A 7,740-nucleotide genomic window follows, 5' to 3' on the forward strand; every position below is an offset into this window, starting at 1 on the left:
TAGTTATTATAAAATGTTGGCCGTGTTTCCCATGTTGTTCGATATATACTTACAGCTTATGTTCTGCCTAATAGTCTGTATCTCTATTCCTTCACCCCATCTTGCCCCTCCCCTCATCCCTGTCCCCCTGGTAACTGCTAGTTTGTAGTCTATATGTGCGAATGTGCTCCTTTTTTGTTACATTACTATTTTGATCTACTGTTTTAGATTCTACACTTAAGTGGTACCACGCAGCATTTACCTTTTTCCGTCTGACGTTTCACTCGGCATAACGTCCCCTAAGCCCATCCATGCCACTGCGAATGGTGAAGTCTTTTTTTCTGGCTGAGCAGTATCCCACTGTGCATGTGCGCAGCCTCCCTACCTGTTGATAGGCACTCAAGCTGCTTCCATATCTTGGCGATTGTAAAGAACACTACTTGGAACACTGGGATGCATGTGCATTTTCAAATGGTAAGTTTTTAAAAATATATACCCAAAGAGTGGAATTGCTGGGTCATACAGTAATTATACTTTAGTTTTCTGAGAAATCTCCATGCTGCTTCTCACCGCGGCTGCACTAACCGCCTGCGAGAGCTCGGGTCCCCCGTCCTCGCCAGCAGTCGTTTGTATTCTCTTTGACGATAACCGATCCTGGCGGCTCACCTGGACCCTGTTCTGCCTTTAGTCATCTAATTATTCACGAGCCCTTACAAAATACCCCACCCACCTGCCCATCCAATAAGCGTTTGTTGATCACTCACTCTTTTCCAGATTCTATGCTTGATGCTAAGAGGTCAGAAATAATGAGAAACTCAGAATAAAACAAAACAAGATTTTGAGAGGGGATACTAAGACCCATATTTACCCTCCCACATGGAACAATAAAAAATTCAATTAAAATATATGGAACAATGGATTTCAACATATTGGACAGCAGACAAGAAAATACAGGGATTCCTGAGAAATTGAGATAAGCCCTATTATTGCCTTGGCTTGCCACCTGGAGTTTTTCAGCCCACAGTACACAGAGAACCCAAACAGAACCAGAAGACTTTATGATTTGAGAACATGGAGCTGAGAGTCTGGGGGCAACCAAGACAGAGTTCTAAGAACAGAGTACCAGAGAAAAGAGAACTACGGTGACTTACAGTGAGTCCCTCTTGAGTATTTAGCAGAGTATTCACCAGCACCTTTGTGTAAGGAAAGTGCCCAAGTCTGGGAAAGGAGCCATCCAAGACTGTTAGGGGGAACCATACCCAGGGCTCACACAATGCTTGGAATAATGCCTGCTCCCACCAGGCTGACTGGAATACCTCATAATTCACAATAGAAATACTTAGGAAAATCTTGCCTCAATAAAGCAGAATAATTAACCCAAGACTGGGCACTGCTCCAGACTCACCTAACGAATCATAAATCAAAACTTAAAGGATAAAACTGTCTCCAAGTAAATTAACTTCATCCTAGAACAAAGCTCAAGAAGATTTATAATAAAAAAAAATATTCAGCACCTAACAAGTGTGACATCCGGTCAAAGATTATCAGGCATTCAAAGAGCCAGGACCCACTCCAGTGTTCTTGCCTGGAGAATCCCAGGGGCAGGGGAGCCTGGTGGGCTGCCATCTATGGAGTCGCACAGAGCTGGACACGACTGAAGCGACTCAGCAGCAGCAGCAGCAGCAGCAAAGAGCCAGGGGCTTCCCAGGCGGTGCTAGTGTAGAGTCTGCCCACGAATGCAGGAGACACAAAAGATTTGGGTTCTATCCCTGGGTTGGGAAGATCCCCTGCAGTAGGACATGGCATCCCACTCCAGTATTCTTGCCTGGAAACTTCTCTGGGCAGAGGAGCCTGGCGGGCTACAGTCCACGCGGCTGTAAGAGTCAGACGTGACTGATCACGCATGACACAAAGAGGCAGGAGAACATGATCCCTGATGAGGATAAAAAGTTATTTTTAGGACTCCCCTGATGGTCCAGTGGATAAGAATCTGCCTGCCATGCAGGGGACACAGGTTCAACCCCTGGTCAAAGAGGGTTCCACAAGCCATGGAGCAACTAAGCCCGTGCATCACAGCTCATGAAGCCCACACGCTCTGGAGCCTGGGCTCACAGCAAAAGAAGCCACCACGATGAGAAGCCGCCGCCCAGCAACCAGAGAGGAGCCGCAACCGGAGAAAGCCCAAGCGCAGCAACAAAGACCAGTGAAACCAACAATTGATTAATTAAAAAATAAGAAAAGAGACTTATTTTAAAAAAAGACCCAAGTTAAATTCCTGAGGTGAAAACCATAATGTATAAATTGAAATATACCCTGGATGGGATTAATGGAGGAATAGACATGGTATAAAAGATTAATGAATTTGTGCTCGCTTTGGCGGCACATATATTAAAATTGGAATGATACAGAAAAGGTTAGCATGGCCCCTGCACAAGGATGACACTCAAATTCGTGAAGTGTTTCATATTTTTACATTTCTCCAAAGAAGACATACAGATGGCTAACAAACACATGAAAAGATGCTCAACATCACTCATTATCAGAGAAATGCAAATCAAAACCACAATGAGGTACCATTTCAAGCCAGTCAGAATGGCTGCGATCCAAAAGTCTACAAATAATAAATGCTGGAGAGGGTGTGGAGAAAAGGGAACCCTCTTACACTGTTGGTGGGAATGCAAACTAGTACAGCCACTACGGAGAACAGTGTGGAGATTCCTTAAAAAACTGGAAATAGAACTGCCTTATGATCCAGCAATCCCACTGCTGGGCATACACACTAAGGAAACCAGAATTGAAAGAGATACGTGTACCCCAATGTTCATCGCAGCACTGTTTATAATAGCCAGGACATGGAAGCAACCTAGATGTCCATCAGCAGATGAATGGATAAGAAAGCTGTGGTAGATATACACAATGGAATATTACTCATCCATTAAAAAGAATACATTTGAATCAGTTCTAATGAGGTGGATGAAACTGGAGCCTATTATACAGAGTGAAGTAAGCCAGAAAGAAAAACACCAATACAGTACACTAACGCATATATATGGAATTTAGAAAGATGGTAACAATAACCCTGTATGCGAGACCACAAAAGAGACACAGATGTATAGAACAGTCTTTTGGACTCTGTGGGAGAAGGCGAAGGTGGGATGATTTGGGAGAATGGCATTGAAACATGTATATTATCATATGTGAAATGGATCGCCAGTCCAGGTTCGATGCATGATACAGGGTGCTCAGGGCTGGTGCACTGGAATGACCCAGCAGGATGGGGTGGGGAGGGAGGTGGGAGGGGGGTTCAGGATTGGGAACACATGTACACCCATGGCGGATCCATGTCAATATATGGCAAAACCACTACAATATTGTAAAGTAATTAGCCTCCAAAAAATTAATTAATTTTTAAAAAAGATTAATGAATTTGTAAACATTGCAATAAATTGTACAAAATTTGAATTTTTTGAAAATGAAAACAGCATCAGTGAATTATATGACAATATGAAGTGGTCTAATACATGTATAATTGAAGGAGGAACAGGAAATATTTGAGAAATAATGGCTGAAAATTTTCTAACCTTGATGAAAACTATGAACCCATATGTCTATGAAGTTTAGCAAACCCAAAGCACAAGAAACATGAAGAAATCAGCATATCATAATCAAACTGCTCAAAACCAGTGATTAAGAGCAGATCTTAAAAGCAGTCAGAGGAAAGGGACAGGTTTTATCCAGAGAAACAAAGATGAGGATGCCTGTCGATTTCTCTTTGCAGACAGTGTGGCCAGGAGCACAGCGGAGTCACAGGTTTAAAGTAAAGGCAGGGGAAACACCCATCTAGACGTCTATTCCCCATGAAAAACACCTTTCAAAAATAAAAGTGAAATAAAGACTTTTTCTGACATGAAAACTGAAAGGATTTATCATGAGCAGATCAGCAATACTAGAAATGCTAAAGGAAATCCTTCATACAGAAGTAAAATAACACCAGATAGAAATCTGAGTCTATACAAAGAATACCAAAAATGGTAACTATATGGGTAAGTGTGTAAGATGTTTCTTAATTATTTAAGCTGACTAGGAGAATGGACTTGGAGACACAGGGGTTAAGGAGCTGGAGACGAACGGAGGGAGTTGCATTGCACATATGCATGACCACGTGTAGAATGGATGGCTTCGGGGAAACTGCTGTCCAACACAGGGAGCTCCGTTCAGTGCTCTGTGATGACCTAGAGGGGTGGGACGGGAGGATGGGAGGAAGCTCACGAGGGAGGGCATATATGTATCAGTTCAGTTCAGTCACTCAGTCGTGTCCGACTCTTTGCAACCCCATGAATCGCAGCACGCCAGGCCTCCCTGTCCATCACCAGCTCCCAGAGTTCACCCAAACTCATGTTCATCAAGTTGGTGATGCCATCCAGTCATCTCATCCTCTGTTGTCCTCTTCTCCTCCTGCCCCCAATCCCTCCCAGCATCAGAGTCTTTTCCAATGAGTCAACTCTTCGCATCAGGTGGCCAAAGTACTGGAGTTTCAGCTTCAGCATCAGTCCTTCCAATGAACACCCAGGACTGGTCTCCTTTAGGATGGACTGGTTGGATCTTCTTGCAGTCCAAGGGACTCTCAAGAGTCTTCTCCAACACCGCAGTTCAAAAGCATCAATCCTATACATGTAGCTGATTCACTTTGTTGTACAGCAGAAACTAACACAACTTTGTGGAGCAACTATATTCCAATAGAAATAAATAAAAATAAAAATTTAAAAAGATAATAGTTTAAACAAAAATGAAGACAATACGTTATCAAATTTATAACATATGTAAATGTAAAAAGTGGCAACAACAGAATACAGATTGGAGAGAATACACTCTTATAAGGTTATTATACTTGATGTCAGTATTTCTCCACCACGGTTAGTATTTTGGACTGCATAGTTTTTCATTGTGAGGGACTACTCCATGCATTGCAGGATTTTGGGAAGCATCCCTGTCTTCTGTCCATTAGAGGGCCCTAGTCTCTAGATCATGCTATCTTCTGAAGGACAAAATTGTCCCCAGTAGAAACCCACCTCTGTATACGAAAAAGTCTAATATGACTTGAAAGTAGACTAAGTTAAACATATATACTATAAACCCTAGAGCAACTGCTAAAATAACAAAACAAAGAGTTAATAGGCCAACAGAGAAGATAAAATTGAATATTAGAAAATATTCAACCCAAAGAAAGCATGAAAAGAGTTAAAAGGGAACAAAGAACAGACAGGATACATAGAAAACAAACAGGATGATAGATTTTAACTGAATCACATCAAAAATCATATTAAATGTACATGGTTTAAACACCCAATTAAAGTCAGAGATTGTCAGACTGGATTGAAAAAGCAATACCAAAACTACATGCTGCCTGAAAGAAATGCACTTTAAATATAAATACAGAAATAGATTAAACATTAGGGTGGAAAAAAGCGTACGCTATGCTAACACTAGTCAAACGAAAAAGCTGCAGTGGCTGTATCAACATCAGACAAAGAAGATTTCAGAGCAAAAATACTATCAGGGATGAAGAACGGCATTTCATAAAGATAAAGGGTCGACCTATCAGGAGGACATAACACTCAAACGTTTATGACCCTTAATAAGGGAACTTAAAAATATATGGAGTAAAACTGATAGAACTATAATGAAAAACAGACAAATCTACATTATACTCAGACATTTCAATACTCCTCTTTCCATAATTGATAAAACAAGTACACAGAAAGTAGCAACATGGCAGATATGAACGTTCTCACCAACTTGACCTGTTTCACACCTGTAGAAGGCTCCACGGAAAAGGTCTCATTTTTCTCAAGTACACATGGGACATTCACCAAGATACCCCAGGCTATGAAATACGTCTTTTACACTTATGCATATAGTTTGGAAATCACTGGATAAGCTCATGAAAGTTTCCAAAAAGTCCTGCAGTAAAATAAAACACAGTAAGAACAACAACTAACCCCCAAACCAAAACTGTTCCACTTTGTTTAATGTAGTTCAGGACCTTGCCCTTCATCCCCAATCTGAAATACCTGCAGAAAATGATGTGCCACTGCCAGAAGTCAAAGAGCTTGGAGGAATTAGAAATTAGGCAAAACAAGGTCAAATTTCAATCACTGAATAGCCTGACATTGGATGTCAGCATTTCCCCGACGCAAATAAAACAATGACGCTCCTTGCTATAAGAAGTGAAGTGAAGTCACTCAGTCATGTCTGACTCTTTGCAATCCCATGGACTGTAGCCTACCAGGCTTCTCTGTCCATGGGATTCTCCAGGCAATAGTCCTGGATTGGATTGCCATTTCCTTCTCCAGGGGATCTTCCCAACCCAGGGATTGAACCCAGGTCTCCCACATTGTAGACAGACACTTTACCGTCTGAGCCACCAGGGAAGCCTTGCTATAAGAGATTCCAGGGAAATGCCTTATATGTAAATGCCTTATATGTTTCTCATAGTGCTGAACACAGCTGGGAACTTAATTTTCCTCTCCTGGGGACAGATGGACTGTCCGCTTGTTCTTCAGCAACGCATGCCAGACCTCCATGTGTCTTCCAAAAGAAAAGTGGTCTAGGGATCTGCTTTGAGAAAGGTAGACATCTATCTTCTGTCTCAAGTAGATGTTTGAAAGCCACTTTAAAAAAAAAAAAATTATAGTTGATTTGGGGCATCCCTGGTGGCTCAGACAGTAATGAATCTGTCTAAAATGTAGGTGACCAGGGTTCTATTCCTGGGTTGGGAAGATCTCCTGGAGAAGGCAATGGCAACCCACTCCAGTATTCCTGCCTGGAAAATCCCATGGACAGAGAAGAGGCTGGTGGGCTACAGTTCACGGGGTTGCAAACAGTTGGACACAACTGAGTGACTAACACTTTCACTTTCCCTTTCCCTGTGCTGTATAGTAAGTCCTTATTGGTTATCTATTTTATATATCAGTTCAGTTTAGTTCAGTCACTCAGTCGTGTCCGACTCTTTGCGACCCCATGAATTGCAGCATGCCAGGCCTCCTTGTCCATCACCAACTCCCGGAGTTCACTCACTCTGTGATGCCATCCAGCCATCCCATCCTCTGTCGTCCCCTCCTCCTCCTGCCTCCAATCCCTCCCAGCACCAGGGTCTTTTCCAATGAGTCAACTCTTCGCATCAGGTGGCCAAAGTACTGGAGTTTCAGCTTTAGCATCATTCCTTCCAAAGAACACCCAGGACTGATCTCCTTCAGAATGGACTGGTTGGATCTCCTTGCAGTCCAAGGGACTCTCAAGAGTCTTCTCCAACACCACAGTTCAAAAACATCAATTCTTCAGCGCTCAGCCTTCTTCACAGTCCAACTCTCATATTCATACAAGACCACTGGAAAAACCATAGCCTTGACTAGACAGACCTTTGTTGGAAAAGTAATGTCTCTGCTTTTGAATATGCTATCTAGGTTGGTCATAACTTTGCTTCCAAGGAGTAAGCATCTTTTAATTTCATGGCTGCAATCACCATCTGCAGTGATTTTGGAGCCCCCCAAAATAAAGTCTGACACTGTTTCCACCGTTTCCCCATCTATTTCCCCGTATAGTAGTGTGCGTATGTTAATCCCAAACTCCTAAATTATACCCTCCTCCTTCTCCTTTGGTCACCATCAATGTGTTTCCTGTGTCTGTAGGTCTGTTTCTGTTTTATAAATAAGTTTTGTTTGTATCATGTTTTTTTATATGCCACATATAATGAAATCCTCT

At 42.2% G+C, this 7,740-nt stretch overlaps 1 non-coding gene across 1 annotated transcript; it reads left to right on the plus strand.

The window, feature by feature from the left end:
- Positions 1-2,343: 2,343 nt before the first annotated feature.
- Positions 2,344-2,450, plus strand: LOC133240795 (U6 spliceosomal RNA). The gene has a single exon (XR_009734393.1). It is a non-coding gene; the product is annotated as a U6 spliceosomal RNA (small nuclear RNA).
- The last annotated feature ends 5,290 nt before the right edge of the window (positions 2,451-7,740 follow it).

The sequence above is a fragment of the Bos javanicus genome, chromosome 28 (genome assembly GCF_032452875.1).
Source record: "Bos javanicus breed banteng chromosome 28, ARS-OSU_banteng_1.0, whole genome shotgun sequence".
In the NCBI taxonomy this organism is placed as follows: domain Eukaryota; kingdom Metazoa; phylum Chordata; class Mammalia; order Artiodactyla; family Bovidae; genus Bos; species Bos javanicus.